The sequence below is a fragment of the Typopeltis vanoorti genome, chromosome 11, assembly GCF_054136105.1.
Source record: "Typopeltis vanoorti isolate ZY-2024b chromosome 11, IOZ_Tvanoo_1.0, whole genome shotgun sequence".
Lineage (NCBI taxonomy): Eukaryota > Metazoa > Arthropoda > Arachnida > Uropygi > Thelyphonidae > Typopeltis > Typopeltis vanoorti.
Genome location: NC_143559.1, coordinates 56,795,712 through 56,820,087, shown reverse-complemented (window position 1 = coordinate 56,820,087; position 24,376 = coordinate 56,795,712). Strand labels below are relative to the sequence as shown.

At 36.1% G+C, this 24,376-nt stretch overlaps 1 long non-coding RNA gene across 1 annotated transcript in view; it reads right to left on the bottom strand.

The window, feature by feature from the left end:
* The window catches only part of LOC150101602 (uncharacterized), a 56,371-nt gene extending 37,461 nt beyond the window's left edge, over nt 1–18,910 (bottom strand). Inside the window, exon 1 of the long non-coding RNA XR_016549021.1 lies at nt 18,854–18,910. This is a non-coding gene — a long non-coding RNA (uncharacterized LOC150101602). The remainder of the gene's footprint in view (nt 1–18,853) is intronic.
* Nucleotides 18,911–24,376: the final 5,466 nt, after the last annotated feature.

The following is a 24,376-nucleotide window of genomic DNA, read 5'->3' as shown; positions in this document are numbered from 1 at the left end:
CTCATTTTTAATATGATATTGCCATTGATGCCATCTGTTCATGCCTATAATCTTTCTCAGGACTCGCATATCTGCGGTCTCTAGTCTTTGGTCAAGTGTTTTACTTCTGACCCAGCTCTCAGATCCATAAGTTAAAACTGGTTTGAACACTGTCTTGTATACAGCTAATTTAGTGTTCCGACTAATTTCTCTCTTATTCCATATGAATTTATTCAGTTGACTTCCCACCATACCAGCTTTGCTGATTCTGTTCTCTATTTCTATATTTAATTTACCATCTTCAGTAAAAATTGTGCCTAAGTAGCTGAAATGTTTTACTTGTTCCACAGGTTCTCCATTCACAACACAGTTGACATTTTCAATGATTCTGCCTATTTTCATTGTCTTTGTCTTGCTGACCTTCATACCATATCTATTACAACAGCTATCCAATTTAGTCAGAGAATCTTGCAGACTTGTAGCGGATTTATTTAGAAGTATAACATCATCCGCATAAAGCAAAGAGCTGACATTAACATCTCCAATTTTGATATCAGGTTTAATACCACTTTCCTTCATAATGTGATTCATATAGATAATGAATAACAGAGGGGATAATGTACATCCTTGTCTCACACCAGATTTAACATTAAACCATCTTCCTGTACTTCCTTCAATTCTAACTGCTGACTCACAACTCAAATAAAGACTAAGTATTGCTTGATATAATGCCCCATTGACACCATATAACTATAGCGTATTGAATAGCTTCTCTCTTGGCACCCTGTCATATGCCTTTTCCAAATCGACAAAACTTAAATACAGATCTTTGTTATATTCCCATGCTTTCTCGACTATTTGTTGTAAAGTGAAGATCTGATCCTGACAGCCTCTATTTGGCCTGAATCCAGCTTGTTCTTCACCAAGCTTTTCTTCCACAATTCTTCTCAACCGTTTCTCAAGTATACTTGCATAGATCTTGCCAGGAACACTCAGTACGGAAATACCTCTGTAATTTTCACATTCAGTTTTATTTCCCTTTTTATATATGGGTACTATGAGAGCTCTACTCCAATCATCAGGAATTCGTCCCTCTGTCCAGGCTTTCTGAACTATGCAGTGCAGCCACTGTAAGACTTTTATACCACCATACTTCAGCATTTCTGGTCGAATATCATCTACTCCTGCTGCCTTTCCACATTTCAAGCCTTTGATGGCTTTTTCTACTTCAAGTATGGATATGTATTCCTGACTGCATGCCTGGTCAGTGTTTTTTATCACTGTGCTGTCATCACTGCTTGTTTCATTTAGCAGTTTTTCAAAGTAATCACTCCATACTTCAAGGATATCTTTATCTCCTGTTTTCATGTCACCTTTATCATCTCTAACTCCTTTTACAGCACTCTTTCCTCCATTCCTAAGCTTCTTCAACAACCGCCAGAATATTTTGCCACCTTCTTGATATTTATTTTCTATATTCTTGCCAAAGTCCTCCCATGACTTTTGTTTGGCTAGTTTTACACACTGTTTAGCTTTCTTACATTTGTCTCTGTATTCTGTAAGAGTAAAAGCTGACTTATTTGCCAGGAACTTTTGATATGCTTTCTTCTTTTCCTTCACTGCCTCTTTAACTTCCTGTGTCCACCAGGGAGTTCTGATTTTTTTATCCTTGCACACAACCTCACCACATGCCTCTCTGGCAGAATCAATCAATGTTTTCTTCACAGTTTGCCACTGAATCTCCAAGGTTTGATTCCTGTTCTCAAACTCTTTCATTTTCTTTTCAATAATCTTTCTGTATTTTAGTCTGCAGTTCACATCTGAGAGCTGCTCAACTTTTATTCGCTTTAAAACTTTCTTACATGTTTTTCTTTTCAATATGAAATTCAATTTTATTGAATAAAATTTCAAATCCTCTGTACACTCTGATGTCCTGCACCAGGGATAAAACATCACTATTGACAATAACATAGTCAATGAGACCTTTCTTATTCCTAGCGTCTTCTCTTCATGTGAATTTGTGCACATTTTTATGTTGGAACATGGTGTTAGTAATAACCAATCCGTGTCCTGAGCAGAAATCCAATAGATATTTGCCATTATTATTAGCTTTGCTCTTTTCTCCAAATTTTCCCAAAATATTTTTGTATGTCTCACAATCATTTCCTACTCTGCTATTTAGATCCCCTACAAGGACCAACTTTTCCTTTTTCATTGTGTCAAAAAATTCCTCCACTTCTACCTTAGTAGAACCTTCTGTGGGACCATAGGCACAAATAAGTCTCAATGTCCAGTTCCCCATTCTCATATTACTCTACTTGAGACTGACTGCCATTCAAGAAGATTAGCCTCGTATTTTGTGTTGAATACTATGGCTACTCCTTCTTTTCCTTGATTGTCATTGCCTGAATATAACATTTTGTATTTATTGCTCAGAAAGATTTCACCAGTTTGGTCTTTTTTGTTTCAGTCACCCCTATTATGTCGATCTGGTACTTATCTAATTCCTCAGCTAGCTCCATTTCTTTGCCATTCAGGCTTCTTACGTTGATAGTACCAATCTTTAACTCTGGTGATGTTTAGTTAGGGTTTGTTTTCAGATTTGTTCTAGTAGCTGACTTTTCGCTGTTCGCCCTGGTTTCCTGGCAAAAACAACGGGGGGCCTTGTTTAACCGGGCGACGCCCCAGCCGGCATGAAATTTTGTCATGTTGTACCATCATTTTTTTATTTTGGTTTAACCAATAAGAATACAATTTGGTCTGCTAAATCCCATATTGCCACCCATCCTCGTTCGTTCAGTATCAAAGTAGATACCCAACAGGGTGCACCACGAGAAGGTGAGGATTGGACATTAGGTCAGAAGCCCTGGTCGGTTCTCCGCATTCCTTTAACGGCTATGTGGAGGTCTCCTCTCAGTTATACAGCTTTAACCCTTAAGCATCCCTTAAGCCTATGTTCACTGTAACATTTATTTACATACTGTTTCATTTATCATATTTCTTTAAATATTTACTCATTTACAATTTTCACTGTGAAATGTAGACCTAATGTCCACAGATCCCATAAACAGTATTTACACGACATTTTGTTACCTAAGCATCAACAACAAAATCTACCAGAAGACTGCTTTCAGAATGAATAGCCATGTTGTAATCACTACTCAGCTGTAGAGATACTAGTGACAATGTTGAGAGGAAGAGACTGAGGGCATTTCAAATACTGCTCAACAGTGCTTTCAATGAAAATAAGATATACATGTATATGAACATAAAAATGAGCTGACAAAAACCCCTGGCAGAAGACGGTATTACTGCAGACATTTTAAAAACCGCTAGTCTGGAAGTGGAGACAGTACTTGTCCAACTATTTACTAAATGCCTTGACAAAAGTCTAATTCCTATGGAATGGAACAATGTTACAGTGATTCTTTTACATAAAAAAGGGGACAGAAAAGAGCTAAAAAAAAACCCATAGACCTATTAACCTATTAGTTCTAATTTACTGTGTTTACAGGAGTGCTATCACATTGCCTGAAGAAAGTGCTATCATCGACATGCAGTCACATGAACAAGCAGTTTCAGAAGTGGTTTCAGCACCACAGATCACACATACAAGTACTACAAGAACTAACAGAGTCCAACAAATACAGACTCCCACTTTGCTTGGCATTCATTGACTAAGAGAATGCATTTGATTCCATAAGAACATTGGTAGTCATTAACTCCATGAAGTCTTGCTCCACAGATGATAACTACATTAGGATTATCACCAACATCTATGAGAATGCAACAGTAACATTCAGGCTTTTTGAAAACAAAGCCTGTCCAAACTGGGAAAGGAGTATGCCAAGGCGACACCATATCACCAAAGTACTTTAATGCAGCACTACAGTGTGTTTTCTAGCAAAGAATTGAAAAGGAAATGGAATCAAATTCATGGAGACTGCCTTACCTATCTATGTTTTACTGATAACATCGTTATTTTTGCCAATACTCCACCTGAATTATACAACATGATTCAGGAACTAGTACACAAAAGTAAACAGGTGGGACTGAAGATGAACTTGGAGAAAACTAAAGTAATGTACAACTTCACACATAAATCAGATATATATACAGAGTGTCCACAAATGTTTACCCTGATTATAATATACTAGGGGGCTATGCCTCCCCTGGTGCCTACGGTACCCTGAGTGTCAAGTCTTCAAAAGGGGGGGGGGTCTCTGCCTACGGTAACAACATATCGAAGTAACAACACAGTAACAACATACGGTTCACAACATATTGAGATATGTCAGTTATCTGGTTGCAGACTGAACCTGGTCACTCGTCACTAAAAGTACACAAGCCCAATCCTCATTTGTCCAATTACGATGTTCCTGTGCCCAAATTCTTCAGGCTCTTTTGTGATTTACAGTAAGTGGAATGCAAACCATTGGTCTTCGAGCATATAAACCTATGGCATGAAGACGATTTTGTACTGTCTGTGTCGATACAAGCCTCCCTGTTGCTGTAGCAAGTTCGCTTCGAAGTTGTGTTGTGTTAAATGTTCAATTTCTTCTGGCAAGTAATAACAAATGCTGATTGTCTCCTGGAGTTGTTGATGATGGATGACCTTGTCTTCAGCAAACATTTCCTGTCTCCAGAAAGCGATTCCAAAGTTGTGAAATTAAGCTTTGAGATATACGATATGCTCGAGTGACAACTTGCTGCATTTGTCCAGCTTCTAATCAACCAATGGCTCTCCAAGTCATGGATTCCGGGATATCATGTTGCTCTGCCGTTTTTAACAAAATAATGGATGGTAGGTGACACAAGCTTACAATTGAAGTGATAATTATGCACTGTGGAAGTGAGTGGAACAAGCCACGCTTTTATACCCCCACCACATGCTAATACGGCTAAGACGTTTCAACAAGTCTTAACATGATTTTGTATGCAGTTGTGTGTTCTACATTGTTGTATATTAAAAATATCTTAAAATAAATGTATTACGTTTGTAAATTATTTTTATAACTTTATAATTTACAAGAAAACCAAAATATCCCCTAATTGTTTTGAGCAGTATAGTATAAAATGTCAGGATAGTGGTGGATCTAAGGGGCTTTTGCACTTTATGTGCACTAATGCCAGGAGCATTCAGAACAAGGGGGAGAAGTTTTTGGCATTGATTAATTCATTCTGGCCAAAGGTTACTAGCATTAGTGACTGACAGATGATATAGTTAGTGGGATAGAATGTGAAGGATACAGTGTGTTCAGGGAGGACAGAGAAAAGAATGGGGGATGAGTGTTACTGATAATAACTAATGAACTGCAACCAAAGAAAGAAGTTGTTCAACTGCAGCCCAGTGAAAGTGTCACATTTGAGTCTAGCTGGTGTGAGATAGAGGCCAGCAGAACAAAATATACAGTTGGGTGATTCTATAGACCAGGGGATGGAAAAGATGATATGGATAATATGCATTGGAAAATAAGCTCAATGAGTGCAAGACAGATAATTATTGTGAGAGATTTCAACTATAGGAACATAAATTAGGAGGATTGGACACATGGGAGGAAGGAAGTGGAATTTATGCAGTTACTAAGGAATAATTACCTGAGATAGCACGCGATGGAATATGGGGATATGTAGAATTATGGGGCCGGGAGATTGCTTGGATCAGTACCATAGCAAGCGAAACTGCAAAGGCTGGATGTTGATAGTGCATGTTAGGTGGTAAAGGAATGTCTGAGGAATGTAATGGCAGACTGCATATACCCAGAATCCAGAGATTAAATCAAGTGGGAGTTAAATGGATAAATATCATCATTAAGCTGGAGGTACAAAAAATCATGGAGGGATAGAATTATTAGTGACTATATTAGACATCAGGAACATGAGAAGTACAAAGCACAGGCTAGAAGGGTAACCAGTGTGGTAAGAAAGGCAGAGTATAAAAGGAAATTAACAATGCATGCCAAACATAATTCCAAACAGTTCTTTCAATATGTTGCAAGTAAAAGGAAGAATGTTTATGGCAGAATGCTTTTAATGAATGCCGATGGTAGGAAGGTAACTAAATCATTCGAAATAGTAGAATTACTAAATGAACTTTGCAAGAATATATCATCCAGGTGGAGATATTGCAGTAATGAGAGAGGCAAAGACTTATACGGGAAATGAGGTAAGTGAAATTTAGGTGCATAGCACATTAGAGAATCTTGATGTGAATACAGCTATGGGATTAGATGGTACATCAGCTCTTGTTTAATCTAAGCCTCAGCTCTGGGTTAGTTCCAAGAGAGTGCAAAGAGGGAAAAATAGTTCCACTGCATAAAGGAGGCTCCAAGACTGATGTAGCAAATTACTGACCGATAACCTTTGACAGGCTACCACATGCAAGTCTAATCAATAAACTGCAGTACATGGGGGATGGATATAGGACTGATGATGAGGTGGTTAAGAGGATGGTTGATGGAGCAATACCAGACAGTAGTTTATTCTAAAGTAGAATCCTATAGAAGGCCTCTGACTAGTGGCGTGTTACAGGCTTTGTTCTTGAGCTGCTATTTAATTTTTACATTAGTGATATAGGAAAAGATCCGAGATTAACTATTCATCACAAACAACTGAATAATAGTTAATACAGATGATGTTAAAATTTTGCAGGATGATTTGGATAGACTGGCAGTCTAGGCAAAGGAGAATGGATATCAGTTTAATGTGGCAAAGTGCAAGGTTATGCAATTTTGAGTGAAAAGATTTCCAGTTGTGTCACATTATGGAACTGCACTCCAGTTAATTGATGAAGCCAGGGATTTGGGAGCATTAGTGAATACAGAATTAAAGTTCTGAGGGCATATTGCAAAAGTAGCTAAAGAAACCCATCAGATTACTTGGTGAAGAATACTTTGATGAGCAGAGACAAGCAGTTTATTATTCCTCTTTATTGAGCCTTGATAAAGAGGAATAATGACAAGATTTCCCCTCCTGACTACCTGCATGCAGACCTAGTCACCTGGGTTTCTTGATGATGAGGAAGAGTTGAAGAGGATCTAGAGGAGAGTGACCAAGATGGTAGCATGTCTATGGAATGAACTTCATAACAGGTTGAAGATTTGTTGGTTAGAGAAATTGGTTGACAGGCGGAAAAGTAGTGATATCACTGAGACAGAAATTACTGAATAGTTTTTACAAGATTAATCCAAAGGAAATTTTTCAGAACATATCCAGTGGTAGGAGAACTAGGGACCATCTCTGGAAATTGAGCAAGAGTATAGTTAGCAAGGGTGTGTTAGAACTAGATTTTTTGCTTGGAGAGTGGTGATGAGTGGAATAAGGTGCTAGAGTCTGTTGTGAGTGCCATGACTGTGAATGAGTTCAAAGCAAAATATGCTAGATACTGTGCAAATGTTGGATAGTGCTTGGCATGACGTTTAGGGTCTTCCTCGATGAGTGAGGACTCCATCAAGTAGCTTGTAATAATAAAAATAATAATGTATTTTTTTTTTCACAAATCTTCTCCAAACCTCAACAGTTGCCAGGATTCTTTGAGACACCAGATGAAATGAACAAGTTCTTGTCATGGAAAAAACTAGTAATTGTTAACAAGCACTGGGCAATGGGCCAGTGGCAAAATTGACAGATGCTGGATCTTATATCAACATACTCAACTGTACATAATTTGAATGTTGCTGTTTTAGTTTCTATTAAAGATACTCAATTTACTGCTAAAATTGAAATGGTGATGAAAAAATAATATACTGGAATTTTACTGGAATTCAGCAAAAATCCTCAAGTTCAATTATCTGCATTCAATAATATCTAACAGAATGGGATCTCCAGACTGCATTTATTAACGATGTAGTAATGCATATGGAGAAACCATGGAATGGAAAAGGAGATGCTGCAACATCAAAATACTTGTCAGAGAAAATGATGACACTCTTTTGCAATAAGAATCCATTTCCTTAGATTTTTTAACTTTATTCAGACAACTATGGCTGATTATTCAGAAGGCAAACTGCAAACACGATATTACGTGAATGTCCTAAAAGAAATGAGAAGCTCAACAACATTTTGAGAGGAAACTGTTAGGTAATGTTAGGTCTAGTTATATAATGGTATTTAGCTAATGCATGCAGAGAGTTTTTTTTTTTTTTTATGTGGTTCCCACCCACAGAAGATTTTTTTGTAAACCTATAGCGAATTTGTACCATAGTTGGGCTAAGGAATATTTTTTCTATTTGAATTAATTTTTTTTGGGGGGGGGGCTTAAGGGTCAAAGCTGTATAACTGAAAGTAGACCTCCACATAACCTTTAAAGGAATGCGGATAACCGACCAGGGCTTCTAACCTAATGTCCAATCCTCACCTTCTCGTGGTACATACTGTTAGGTACTGATACTGAACGAACGAGGATGGGCTGGCAATTTGAGATTTAGCTGAACAAATTGTATTCTTATTGACTTAAACCACAATATAAAATGATGGTACAACATGAAAGAATTTCATGCTCCTCTTGTTTTTTGCCAAGAAACCATGGCGAACAGCGAAAAGTCAGCTACTGGAACAAATCCTGAAACACATCCCAACTCAACATCACCAAAGTTCAAGATTGGTACTATCAACATAAGAAGCCTGAATGGCAAAGAATGGAGCTAGCTGGGGAATTGAATAAGTACCAGATTTACATAATAGGAGTGATTGAAACAAAAAAGACAAAAAAACTGGTGAGATCTTCTGAGCAGTAAATACAGAATGTTATATTCAGGCAATGACAATCAAGGAAAAGAAGGAGTAGCCATAGTATTCAACACTAAATACAAGGCTAATCTTCTCGAATGGCAGGCAGTAGAGTGATGTCGGCAAACATCAGAATTGGGGAACTGGACAATGAGACTTATTTGTGTCTATGGTCCCACAGAAGGTTCTACTAAAGTAGAAGTGGAGGAATTTTTTGAGGCTTTCGAGAAAGCAACTGACACAATGAAAAAGAAAAAGTTGGTCCTTGTTGGGGATCTAAATAGCAGAGTAGGAAATGATTGTCGGACATAAAAAAATATTTTGGGAAAATTTGGAGAAAAGAGCAAAGCTAATAACAATGGCAAATATCTGTTGGATTTCTGCTCAGGACATGGACTGGTTATTACTAACACCATGTTCCAACATAAAAATGTGCACAAATTCATATGGAGAGAAGAGGCAAGGAATAAAAAAAGTCTCATTGACTATGTTATTGTCAATAGTGATGTTTTATCCCTGGTGCAGGACATCAGAGTGTACAGAGGATTTGAAATTTTATTCAATAAAATTGAATTTCATATTGAAAAGAAAAACATGTAAGAAAGTTTTATTAAAGTGAATAAAAGTAGAGCAGCTCTCAGATGAAGTGTAGACTAAAATACACAAAGATTATTGAATAAAAAATGAAAGAGTTTGAGAACAGGAACCAAACCTTGGAGATTCAGTGGCAAGCCTTGAAGAAAACCCTGATTGATTCAGCAAGAGAGGCATCTGGTGAGGTTGTCTGCAAGGATAGTAAAACCAGAACTCCATGGTAGGCACAGGAAGTTAAAGAGGCAGTAAATGAAAAGAAGAAAGCATATCAAAAGTTCCTGGTGAATAAGTTGGCTTGAAGAAAAAGCCATCAAAGGCCAAATGTGGAAAGGCAGCAGGAATAGATGATATTTGACCAGAAATGCTCAAGTATGGAGGCATGCAGTGGCTGTGCTGCATAGTTCAGAAGGCCTGGACAGAGGGACAAATTCCAGATGACTGGAGTAGAGCTCTCACAGTATGTATATATATAAAAAGAAAAATAAAACTGAATGTGAGAATTACAAAGTTATTTCTCTACTGAGTGTTCCTGGTAAGATTTACACACGTATACTTGAGAAGGATTGTGGAAGGGAAGCTTAGTGAAGAACAAGCTGGATTCAGGTCAAATAGAGGCTGTCGGGATCAGATTTTCACTTTAACAAACAGTTGAGAAATCATTGGAATATAACAAAGATCTGTATTTAAGTTTTGTAGATCTGAAAAATGGATATGACAAGGTACCTAGAGAGAAGCTATTCAAAACACTACAGTTATATTTTTTTTGATGAAAGTTTATTTTTCACTTGGTTAGAGTCTAATAAATTTAGTTTAATCCTTTATCCAAGTGTGAGCAAACCAAGTTTTGCTCACACTTGGTTCTTGGGCCTGGCTCCCACTGAAGAGACCTCAATAAAGGTCGAAACTAGTCTGGGTAGTGGCCCTTCCCTTAATGCATAACATTAGACATATCCACAAGGAGATGTGTTTTGCATTATAGGAGATACTGAGACAGGAGTGTTGGTAGCTTGCTCCACCTTTGCAACGAGTTGCCCTGGTGTTGTATCACCTTACCCCAGTCCTGAAGATACTTTCAGGCGCAAACTTTGTTTGCTCACACTTGGATAAAGGATTAAACTAAATTTATTAGACTACAGTTATATAGTGTCAATGGAGCATTATATCAAGCAATACTTAATCTTTATTTGAGTTGTAAGTCAGCAATTAGAATTGAAGGAAGTACAGGAAGATAGTTTAATGTTAAATCAGACATGGATGTACGTTATCCCCTCTGTTATTCATTATCTATGTGGATCACATTATTATGAAGGAAAATGGTATTAAACCTGATATTAAAATCGGAAATGTTAATGTCAGCTCTTTACTTTATGCAGATGAAGTTATACTCCTAAATAAATCCGCTAGAGGTCTGCAAGATACCCTGACTAAATTGAATAACTCTTTTAATAGATATAGAGGTATAGCTGGGGGGGGGGGGGTGCAGCATTTTGAACCTTTTTGAACTTTTTGCAGTTAATTCTAAAATACAGTCTCGAAAGCTCATTTCCAAATATTGTAATACTACTGCGAATATTCCTCGTAGTTGCTCTAAGTGTTGCTAGTTGTGAGATGAGTTTTTCTAAATAAAATTGATTAAGAATTACCTACATTACTATGAAATGAAATTCATCATCATCATCAAATTCCTGCCATGTACCCTCAAGGAGGTGTACAGGATATAATAGCACTACATGAAAAAAATTACATCATTACTAACTTCCTATCTACAATTTTCCTCCAAATCACTCTGTTACTTGTCAAGACTCCAACATTATCAGATCTTATATTTCTATCGTCTAAGACACTTTGTACCATATCAATCCACCTATATCTTGGTTTTCCTCTGGGTTGTTTTGCCACCAACCTGGCAGAGAACACTTGTTTTGCTAATCTTTCTTCACCCATTCTGTTTAAGTGACCATACCACCTGAGATTAGCTGTGCTAACGCATTCCTGGATGCTGACAATGTCAAGTTCTTTCCTAATATCCTCGTTTTTAATATGATATTGCCATTGATGCCATCTGTTCACGCCTCTATTTGGTCCGAATCCAGCTTTTCTTCCACAATTCTTCTTAACCATTTCTCAAGTATACTTGCATAGATCTTGCCAGGAACACTCAGTAGGGAAATACCCCTGTAATTCTCACGTTCAGTTTTATTTCCCTTTTTATATATGGGTATTATGAGAGCTCTACTCCAATCATCGGGAATTCGACCCTCTGTCCAGGCTTTCTGAACTATGCAGTGCAGCCACTGTAAGACTTTTATACCACCATACTTCAGCATTTCTGGTCGAATATCATCTACTCCTGCGGCCTTTCCACATTTCAAGCCTCTGATGGTTTTTTTCTACTACAAGTATGGATATGTATTCCGGACTGCATGCCTGGTCAGTGTTTTTTACCACTGTGCTGTCATCACTGCTTGTTTCATTTAGCAGGTTTTCAAAGTAATTACTCCATACCTCAATGATATCTTTTTCTCCCGTTTTCATGTCACCTTTCCTTTTACAGCACTCTTTCCTCCATTCCTAAGCTTCTTCAACAACCTCCAGAATATTTTGCCACCTTCTTGATATTTATTTTCTATATTCTTGCCAAAGTCCTCCCATGACTTTTGTTTAGCGAGTTTTACACAGTGTTTAGCATTCTTGCATTTGTCTCTGTATTCTCTAAGAGCACAAGCTGACTTATTCGCCAGGAACTTTTGATATGCTTTCTTCTTTTCCTTCACTGCCTCTTTAACTTCCTGTGCCAACCATGGATTTCTGATTTTTCTATCCTGTAGACAACCTCACCACATGCCTCTCTGGCTGAATCAATCAATTTTTTTTCAGTGCTTGCCACTGAATCTCCAAGGTTTGATTCCTGTTCTCAAACTCTTTCTTTTTTTTCCCCGATAAACTTTGTGTATTTTAGTCTACAGTTCACACCTGAGAGCTGCTCAACTTTTATTCGCTTTAAAACTTTCTTACATGTTATTCTTTTTCAATATGAAATTAAATTTTATCCTGCTCAAAATAAATAGTGTTCACTTCAATTTCAAATCCTCTGTACACTCTAGTGTCCTGCACCAGGGAGAAAACATCACTATCAACAATAACATAGTCAATGAGACTTTTCTTATTCCTTGCCTCTTCTCTCCCATGTCAATTTGTGCACATTTTTATGTTGAAACATGGTGTTAGTAATAACCAGTCCATGTCCTGAGCAGAAATCCAACAAATATTTGCTGTTATTATTAGCTTTGCTCTTTTCTCCAAATTTTCCCAAAATATTTTTGTATGTCTACTCTGCTATTTAGATCTCCAACAAGGACCAACTTTTCCTTTTTCATTGTGTAAGTTGCTTTTTCTAAAGCATCAAAAAATTCCTCCACTTCTACCTTAGTAGACCCTTCTGTGGTATAATAGGCAAATAAGTCTCAATGTCCAGTTCCCCATTCTCATATTTGCCCACATTACTCTACTTGAGACTGACTGCCATTCAAGAAGATTAGCCTTGTATTTTGTGTTGAATACTATGGCTACTCCTTCTTTTCCTTGATTGTCATTACATGAATATAACATTTTGTATTTATTGCCCAGAAAGATCTCACCAGTTTGTGTCTTTTTTGTTTCAGTCACCCCTATTATGTCGATCTGGTACTTATCTAATTCCTCAGCTAGCTCCATTTCTTTGCCATTCAGGCTTCTTATGCTGATAGTACCGATCTTTAACTCTGGTGATGTTGCGTTGGGGTGTTCAGATTTGTTCCAGTAGCTGACTTTTCGCTGTTCACCTTGGTTCCCTGGCGAAAACAACGGGGTCCTTGTTTAATCGGGCAACGCCCCACCCGCATGAAATGGATTTCGCTAACAGAAAAGCAAGAAAAATAACATTTTAGAATGTTGAAACTAAAGTTTTACTTCAGAAATAAAAATAGCGTTTTAATTTATTTCCCTATACGTCGTTTTGACTTTTGTAATATTTTTGGTGTGTACTGAGAGGCGTGGCAAAAGCTCTAGCTACACCACTGAATAGATATGGTATGCAGGTCAGCAATAACAAGACAAAGACCAAAAATAGACAGAAGCATTGAAAATATCAACTGCATTGTGAATGGAGACCCTATAGAACAAGTAAAACATTTCAGCTACTTAATCATGATTTTTAGTGAATATTGTAAATTAAATATGGAAATAGACAACAGAATCAACAATGCTGGTGTGGTAGGAAGTCAACTGAATAAATTTATATGGAATAAGAGAGAAATTTGTCAAAACACTAAATTAGTTGTATACAAGACAGTTTCAAACCAATTTTAACTTATGGATCTTAGAGATGGGTCAGAAGTAAAACACTTGACCAAAGACTAGAGACCACAGATATGAGAGTCCTGAGAAAGATTAGGGGCATAAACAGTTGGCATCAATGGTAATATCATATTAAAAATGAGGATGTTAGGAAAGAACTTGTCAGCATCCAGGAATGTGTTATCAGAGCTAATCTCAGGTGGCATGGTCGCTTAAAGAGAATGGAAAAGGAAATATTAGCAAAACAAGTATTATCTGCCAGGTTGGCAGGAAAAAGACCCAAAGGAAGACCAAGATTTACGAGGTGGTATAAAAAGGTTTCGAGACTAGCTGTTTACGAGAAATTTCTTTATTTATCTACGTTTACACACTATCATCTTCAAAATAGTCCCCTTGCAGCACATCAATACAGCGCTTCCAGCGTTCTTGCCACTTCTGGAATGTGTCCTGGAAGTCTTCTTTTCAAAGCGTCAAGCACCTTCTGCGATTCGCACTGGATCTCCGCAATGGTGTCAAAACGGTGACCTTTGAGCTGGATCTTCATATTCAGGAAGAGGGCGAAGTCTACAGGAGCCAATTCTGGTGAGTGCGGAAGTGAGATCATGTTGTTTCTGGCAAGAAACTCACGTGTGAGGAGAGCTCGGTGACAGGATGCATTGTCGTCGTGGAGCATCCAGTTTTTTGTGCCACAGATCTGGTCGCTTTTGCCAAATGTCCTCCCTCAGACACCTTAAAACCTGGCAGTAGGACTCGCTATTGACGGTCTGGCCCCTGAGGACGAATTCTCGATGCTGCGAACCTGCCTCACCTTTTTCGGTCATGGAGATGGGCTCTTCCACTGTGAAGACCGTTGCTTCGTCTCAGGGTCGCACCCATACACCCAAGTTTCGTCACTGGTAATGATCCTCGAATTTCACGTTTTTCAAACGTGAATTTCACGTTTGCTCTTTGTTCTAACTTGCTGTCCATGATGAAATCGCAGATGTGGTAACACATGTGGTCAGAATAGCATAAGTTGTATAGCTCCTGATGTACACAGGACAATGTCTTTTGGCACACTGACTTATGAAGGTAGGTGCTCCCCGTGACTGTGCGTCCAGCCTTGTGCTGCCATCTGTTGGCGGGCTACAAACCTAGTCTTGAAACTTTTTGATACCACCTCGTATGTTGATTGATACAGTAAAAAGTGCCTTAGAAGATAGAAATATAAGATCTGAAATGTAACAGGTAACAGACTGATTTGGAGGAAAATTGTAGATAGGAAGTTAGTAATAATGTAAATTTTTCATATCCTGTGAAGTGTCATATCCTGTACACCCCTTGAGGTACATGGCAGGAATTTGATCATGATGATTAATTTTTTTTGTATTTTTTAGAGTCCAGAAAGCCCACTCCTTTTAGAGATCAAACATGGAATTTTTCAAATCCCCAACCCCAGGCCTACAAATAAGTGAGGCTACGGTCTCATACCAACTAATGAAGTTCGCCTCCACACCCTGCGATCAGACTGCAAACAGGTGAACTTTGATTCATTGCTCCAGAGTACTTTTTCCCATTGGTCAATTGTCCAGTTCTTTGCACCAGGCCAGGTGAGCTGCCTTGTTCATTTTTGTGATGTTCGGCTTGTGTGATGCTGCTCTTCCATGGAAACCCTGCAAATGAAGTTCTCTTCGTACAGTATTAGTGCCATGGTGTTACTGGCACTCTGGAACTCATCACAGATGGTCTGTGCCAATTGTAGCCAGTTTTTCTGTGCCACCTGTACACCCTCATGTTAATGTCAGTCATTTTTGGCAGCCACCCTTTGTGTTTTCCTGCACTAGTGATGCCAGAACATCTCCATTTGTTGATTCACATTGCCAGCTGTTGATTTTGGATGTTCTTCAAAGTTCTTTTAATGAAGCAATTCTTATAACCATCCTCTTTCTCCTGCTATCTCCAATTTCTTTATGGAACATTTTGGACAACATATCTTTGACAACATTTCTCCCAGACTTACTCATTGGTTCAGATATGTCGATGACATTTTTGCTGTATGGAATGGCTCTTCGGATGAACTTCAACAATTTCTCACTAAGTTAAATGCACTTCATCCTAGGATCAAGTTTACCCTAGAAGTAGAATCATATAAGCAGTTAGCCTTTTTTCGATCTTCTAATTCTTCGCCAACCAGATGGTAACCTACATTTCTCAGTTAATAGACAGAAGACTCATACAGGCCATTATATCCATGCGGAATCTCATCACCATCCCAGTCAAAAGGCAAGAACTATTAAAACATTGGTTCATCAGGCCCACTCCTTTTGTTCTTCAGACGATCTTTTACAGAAAGAACTACAATATATAACTTCTTCCTTTCTATCTAATGGTTATAAGAATTGCTTCATTAAAAGAACTTTGAGTAGTTTTAATATGTCTTCTTCTTCAAACACAGAAGAAATAACGCGCATTCCTATCCCTTATGTACAAGGCATCAGTGAACGTATAGCAAAAGTTTTAAAACCACTGAATATTTTTGTGCCTTTCGACTGTTTAGAAAAATCTCCACCTTTCTCACTTCTCCTAAGGACAAGCTTCCACATCTTAATCATCCAGGTGTCTACCAGATTCCGTGCTCTTGTGGATTATCTTATTTCGGACAAACAGGAAGCATCTATTCAGCTAGAAGAACACCAATCTTATATTGAATACTTTAACCTGAAAAGTCTTGACTTGCAGAATGCCATCTTCACTAGACATAGAGTTCATTGGAGAAAGACGAGTTCTTCACAAAAGTCAGTTGCTCATGGAATGCCTTTATAAAGAAACATGTGAAACTCTACTTCATTCTCCTAACTTAAACAGATCCGACAGCTTACGTCTATCCTCTTTATGGGAGATAGTACTTTACAAATCAGCTAATCTTTCCTAACTTTTTATTGTATTGATTTTTTTATTTATTTATACTATTAAATAATCTTTGTACGTGAGTTTTTTTCCATTATTAATTTTGTATTAATTTTATTATTACTTATACTGATAAAGAGAAATCCTATCATCGATTACATTGGACAAAATCACTTCCATTTTTAGAAAGAAAACCCATAATGGAATTCCATTCATGCTCTTTCACATCATACTCCTCCTTAAAAATATGGTACAAGACCTCTTGTATACTGAGCTCACTTTTTATGCTCTATCAAGAAATAAATTAAGCCTATCTTCTATGGGAAAATCTTCCTTTATCAAGGATAGTTTTCAAGCTTTGACTTCACTCCAGTAATCTCTTATTCAGCAAGGATATTGTGTTGCTATTCATAAATATTCCCCTAGGTGAAACACTAGAGTCTCTGTAGCTTAGTTGGTATACACCGGTCACATATAGAGGCAGGTATATGGATGGCATTCTTGCAGATTGGCATGGTTCCCCTCATTGAACGTCAAGAATTTGCCATAAAGATTAACAGTCCACCATCGCCTTCAGTTCATTCTTGAAGTAGCCTCCACTTCCATTTTTAGAAAGAAAACCCATAATGGAATTCCATTCATGCTCTTTCACATCATACTCCTCCTTAAAAATCTGGTACAAGACCTCTTGTATACTGAGCTCATTTTTTATGCTCTATCAAGAAATAAATTAAGCCTATCTTTGTTAATAGCTATAGGATTTTGCTGTGACCTGCCTCCCAAGATGTAGGTCACACCATTCCTTATATTAAAGATGTTTTTGAAGAAATCGCTAGAGCTGTTGCCTTTCATGTTTCTTTTCACCCCCATTAACAAAATTTCTGCTTTTTCTGAGCTTTGAAAAGGATAAACTTCTACCTTTAATCCATCCCTGGGGTCTATCAAATTCTGCCAGTGCGGGTTATCCTACTTTAGCCATGCTGGTAGATCTGCAACTGTTTGTTGTGATGAGCATCTCAATTATATTAAATTTCATGAGGGGAAACAGTCTGGAGGCTTGCAGAATATGCCATCTCCACCAAACATCAAAGATGTTTGGTGGAGATGAAATAAGATTAAGGTCCTTCACAAAAACAATTATCTCTTGGAACATGTATACAAAGGGAGGTGTAAAACTTTGCTTCATCATACAAATCTGAACGGAAATGATTGTCTAACGTTATCTTCCTATAACAAACAGTTCTTCTCCACACATTCCTTAATTATTAGTTTTTTTTTTCCGAGAATTAATAATTTAATGCAGTTAGGACCTCAGCATTTTTAGACCATATTCAAGGATCTCACCAATTTTCATTATTGAGTCTTCTGGTTTTCTCTTCTATTTGTTTAATTTGAAAGTCGTGCTGATGTTGTTCTTGATACTAGAGCAAAAATTCTAGGTTAATAAAAAACTTTCATATATGTTATTCCATTGCTAGTATTATTTATTTATACAGAGAATGCTGAGATGAAGGCTTGCAATAAGTCACTCTCAGTGTTCTCTGATGTGTTTAGCATGTAAGAATATGAAATGTCTTTATTACTGGAAGAATAATGTTTTAGTTTAAATCAAGAAAAATGAGTTCTAAGTATTTTCTGGAAAAAGGAAAAAAAATTGACTTGGCTTTGTTGTGAAATGTAGCATAATTAGAATATGAATTCTAAAGATTAAAAAAATAAAATAAATTGAACTGTTTTAAAGGAACATTTCAGAAAATGCTTAAGTTTTGATACTCAAAATGACAGTATTAATATATTTTTAAATACTCAGTTAATTTTAGAGGCATTTGATAGTTTACCCATATACAGTACTAAGATTTAGATTGATCATACTTTAGATTGATCAACCGACCTCTCATGTATGGGCCCAACATAAAAAAAAAAAAAAGTAAAAAAAAGTTACTATCTTCTGACTCCCGAGAAGATAGCAGAGAAAGTCTTCATAGCACAGAGAAACTGATGTCTATTGATTCCACAGAAAGTGATTTAGATGTATAAATCTAAATAGGGAGTTAAATGTTCACTTTTAATATGAAGTTAAAAGTGAATTGTTTTGATAAACATTCAAATGAAACCAAATGCAGAAATATAAAATCCACTATTCTGAAGTGATAGCCCTAAAAGACTTAAATCTTGAATTTCAGTGAAGAAGCATAAGATCCATAGCAAGGCGAACTATAACATCTATTTTCAAGAAACCATTTTTTTTACTGCAAACGTGTTAACTAAAAAAAAAAAAAAAAACTGACTAAAACTAGGTGAAAACCCGATGTATTATAGAATAATTACTTACTTAATTTATAATCTTTCATTAAATTCATGATCCATTTCTTTTATAGAATGATGTTTATTTCAGATTTACTTCTAGTATTATTTGACACCTGTAAAATAAGCATTTGTTTTTTGTGATTTAGAGCAATATAATGTCATTAATATCACTGTATTAGGGTTCATTATGGTGAAAGTTTTTTCACTTGGTTCTACTATAAATTAAAGATGCCAAGAAATGATATTCTTGATTTAAATTTTTAGAGGAACCTGTGGCATAGTAAATTAAATAATAAAGAAACATGTAAAAACCACAGTGATATCTTTAATTAGTAAAAGGACAAATATTTCGTACTAAAATTAATAGTACATCTTCAGTGTCTGTTACAGTAAAGAAATGGAATACAAGCAAAACGTTCGGTGGATCACCTACTAAAATACAATTGTTACCGCGTGCTAGGAAATAATAGAAAATAACAAATTTAATCTATTAAGATAAATGGTTTTTTACATAAGATAAAAGTCTCCCAGATCTTTGAGAGAGAAAGGAGATTTATCTTATGTAAAAATTCATTTATCTTAATAGATTAAATTTGTTATTTTCTATGATTTCCTAGCACGCGGTAACAATTGTATTTTAATAGGTGATCCACTGAACGTTTTGCTTGTATTCCATTCCTATTACTGTAACATGCTGAAGATGTAATATTAATTTTAGTATGAAATATTTGTCCTTTTACTAATTAAAGATATCACTGTGGTTTTTATGTGTTTCTTTATTATTTAATTCTTGGTTTGATCCTTTATTCAAGCATAAACAAAATTTGCGAGTGAAGTAACTTCACGACTGGACTACTTGTATATAGAGGCTAATAACTTCACATTACTTGCCTTAGTATCCCATAATGCAAAGCACATATACTTATGGACATGTATAATGATGCTATGCATTATACATATCCATTATGGGAAGAGTCACTGCCCAGACCGGTTCTGACCTTTATTGAGGTTTCATGAGTGGGAGCTAGATCAGCAGAAATATTTCGTACCAACTTATGCAGGAAAAAGGTACTAAATCTGAAAAAAAAATACTAAATTTTTATTTGCTTTCGTTTCACTCTATTTAGGGCATTTTATGATATTATTACCTTATCATAGATGAATTCAATGTTTAACGCTAAATTAATACCTGTATGACAGATATGAAAAGGAGAAACGTCACCTCACTGTAGTCATCTATGAGTCCAAGAGCTGCAGTTGTCAATCATCATAACAGAAGTCCCAATTGTAACTCTAGCACTTAACGTGTATTAATTTACCATATAATTTTTATTCGCATTTTAATGTTTAAAATGATGTAACATTAAATTTGCAGTTATTCAATATGCTATTTACATATATACAGGGGTTCCCACTCACAAGAAAAAACACTGGAAGTAATTATTCATTATTTTTTTTATCAGATTTTGCTAAATTAATTAAAAAATTGAAACATGTTTCAATTTTTCTTTTGTCAAAAGGAGTCCATTCATCAAGGGAGTTTGTAGTTGATTTATTTTATTCTTATTTATTGTCACTGCTGGAAATATTCTTTCAGTTACTGCTGATGAATGAGAGAAGCACAGTATAACTTTAACTGATGTTAAATTAGGAAACATTTGTTCTCCTAGAGTATTTTTCATTTCAAAAACTTTATTCCAAAAAACCATGAATTTTTGACCTTTTTTCAATGCTTCTACAGTCTTCAATAGTTGTCATTTTCTATCAAGCTCTTCATAACTATTTTCTTCAATAACATTAGGAAAATTTACAGCAAGTGGCATTTTGCTGTAAAAACAGTCTGTATATGCACATATAAGTGCTGATGCACTGCACTTTTTTTCCCCTGAAATTTAGAATCAAATTTAAATTCAGAAAGTTTTCTTGCCGCTCGTCCATATTTAAAAGGAAAATCTAAATAATATTTTTTTTGATGAAGAACTGAAGATGTTTTTGTTAATAAAATTAATAAAAAACACTGGACTTCAAACCCACTGTACTGAACAGTTACCTACTTCAAATCAAACTACGAGCAATGAATTGAAATTCATACAACATCGATGATATCTTACTGTTGAACTTTAAAATGTGGAGCAAAATTTTTACATAATTGGGAATCTAAATTACACTGTGCATCACTAAAAGTCAGTTACTCATTAAAATATTTAATTTTTCCACTTGTTTTAATTGTTGTAATACTCTTATAACGCGTGAGAAGTGTTTGAATAGCAAAGAATATATTTTCATTGGCTAATGCCAGTTGGATTGTGTGAGTATGGGATCGGCGGGGGGGGGGGTAGTGAACAGTGAGAGGGGAGAGGAAGAAAAGAGAAATCATGCTTGTGTCACTGAATGTGACATATATGGGAGACTCATATGTCTAACTCTCATGTTGTTATTGTTATTATTCAGAAAGAAGAATGTACTAGATCTGTTGGTGAACATACTAAAACACTAAAAATTTATAAAAAGTATTAGATCTAGTACGAAGTACTAGTGGTGGTCGCACTGAGCTAGACCCAAAAGTGATACCAAGGTTGAGGCAAGGCAGAAGTCATATTTCCATGTACAAGTGGTCAAAAGGTGTCACACCTTATTAATAAAATACTCTGAATTAGATATAGACGTTGAACATTTTTTCTTATTTTTTCTTCCAATATTATAAATTTACATGTATAATGTTGGAACAAAAAAATTACATTAATATGTAAGTTTGTAAAATTGATTTGTATGCTTTTGTTGTGTGAATTTTGTTGATTTCTAAGTTATTTAATACAGTAGACACCTGCTGCAATGAACCCTTAGGGAATGGAGTCCATTATAACATCAAGTTACTATAGGTGAATTTCAAAAAAAAGAGCTAGAAACACATGAACAAATTAGAAATACATTTAAATTTTTTATTGCTCATGCATTTTTCACGTGTTTTTGTGTTCTCTGGTTTCTGCCAATCATTTGTTTCATCATATAGCAAGAAAATTCACTTTTCTACTGTGACGGTTTTGAGCTTTAACTCTTTGTAATAGTGAGTTTAAAACAGCATTGGTTCTTTTGGTCTTATGCTGGAACTTTTTGGTAATTCATTACAGTCTATTTTGTTATAGTTGTACACTATAGCACATATCTACTGTAGCTCTAATGATAAGTGTACTGGTTATTCTTGGCCAAGTGGATAGTATTTCTACTTTCTAACAAGAAGAGGCTGTGATGAATCCTGCCATGAAACAGATGTTTATAAATGTCGTTAGGTGGTAGATAAATTTTTTTCACCATCATGAGACCGCTATTGGTCTTTATTGAAGGCCATAAGTAGCTTGACAAAAGTTCTATACTCTCTTGAGAAGGTTTCCAAGTTATCTAACCTTGGTCATCCACCTATAGCACTAATGCACAATACATTTACAACCTTTTTTTTTTCAGATTATCACTAAAAAAGGAAATTAAATTAATGAATATCATCGTTTCTTCTATACTGCATGTTTGCATTGTGTATTTGTTCATCTGTGATAAATAGGGAAGTAAAATCACTAAACTGTGAAACTGTGTAGCTGATATGTGATTTTTCAAGAGATGAACTATGTTTTGCACTACAAGTAACGTTAGGTGAACATGAAAAACACTTCCTGCCTGAACATAGTGACTTGTGGAGGAATATACACCTCATCTTCCCTTTTATCCCAGTGTACCCATGTGCATTTATTGTATTAATAAATAATAAGCTAATGCCATTATTCCATTATATGGAGTAGGCAAGGCCTTTTAAACCCTATCTAGCTTTTGGAGACTGAGTGGGCAGTTCGATATCCACTGGTAGCCAATCAGAGATAGCTGGCCCATGTCTATCACCAATTATATATTTGGTTTAATCCTTTATCCAAGTGTAAGCAAACAAAGTTTGCACATGAAGTATTTTCAAGACTGGGGCAACTCATGGCAAAGGTGGTATAAGTTCTCATCACTTGCCTTGGATAAAGGATTAAACCAAATATATAATTGGTAGCATAGCCAAGTGAAAAAACTTCCATCAACTTATCTCTAATCCAGAGAATTTTAATAATAAGGTGCGACACCTTTTGGCAACTGGCATATGGAATATGATTTCTCCATTACTTCCACCCTAGTATCACCACCACCTCTGGGTCTGGCTCCCACTGATGAGACCTCAATAAAGGTTGAAACTGGTCTGGGTAGTGACCCTTCTCTTAAAACATAGCATTATACATGTCTGCAAAGAGATGTGCTTTGCAGATATGTACCACCATGCAAACTTATACCACCTTTGCCACGAGTTGCCCCAGTCCTGAAAATACTTCAGGTGCAAACTTTGTTTGCTTGCACTTGGATAAAGGATTAAACCAAATATATAATTGGTAGCATAGCCAAGTGAAAAAAATTTCCATCGGGATTATATGTTATTTCTTACAAGAAAGTTCACATTTTGCTTTTTTCATCTTTGATACTACTCATATCACCAGTCCAGTCAGATTTCTGTAAACACATTACACCTCAAACCTCTCCTAAAACAAACATATCATATTCATAGCATCTTCAACTTTCAAAAGATTTAGCATCCTCTTCTGTTCAGGATACTACTTCTCACATGCAAGTATTAACACTACATAAATCTCAAATTTACTCACCTTAGAATACTGTTTTCACAATTGGGATAGGGCATCTAAAAGCTTTCCAAAAAATAAACTTGATGCTATCCAGCTCCAGAAGCAGGCAGCTTAACATATGATCACTTTCTCATGGATGTTTTATATTTATCTTATGCCTTTTATATTATTATTTTTATGCACAATGCTCCACTGAACTGACCACCATTATTCCCTCACTCTCCTCTAGGAATGTAAAAGACACAAGTAGCTGCTGATTATCAACTATATACAATTCAGCATCAAACTTATTGAGCCAACTTCTTATTCTCTTCTTTTATCGACCCATAATTCTTTGGAACAGCCACCCTCAGTTTCTCCCAAGGAACTACAGTACTAAACAAATTAATCAGAACAAGCCAAATTTTCATCAAGTTTTGGTTTCAGTTTACTATTTTCGATTTTGGTTTTAGTTCACTTTGAATGCTGCATGTTTTAACTGTCTCTACAATGTTTCTTAATAGTGTCATGCATTTTTAAGAGTGTAAACAAGTTGACATTCATAGTATTTTAGTCATTCTGTGTAGTTATAAAATGGATATATCTATAAGAAAGCGTTCAAAAATATATACTCTTTCTCAGCACACATCCATGACTCAAAGACAAACTGCCAATGAGCATGGTGTTGGTTACAATATGGATAAGTTAATATGATTTTAAAGAGGTTTAGGGAGAGGTACCTTTTCTCCTGACAGAAAAGGAAAATTACACTTACTCAAGATCATTTATTAGTTAGGAAAAGCAAAACGAATCCAAGATTGTCTGCTGTAGACTTTAATAGAGACTTAGCAGGCTAGTGGGATTAATGTTTCTGACATAACAGTCAGTTGAAGATAGATTGCTTAGGAACT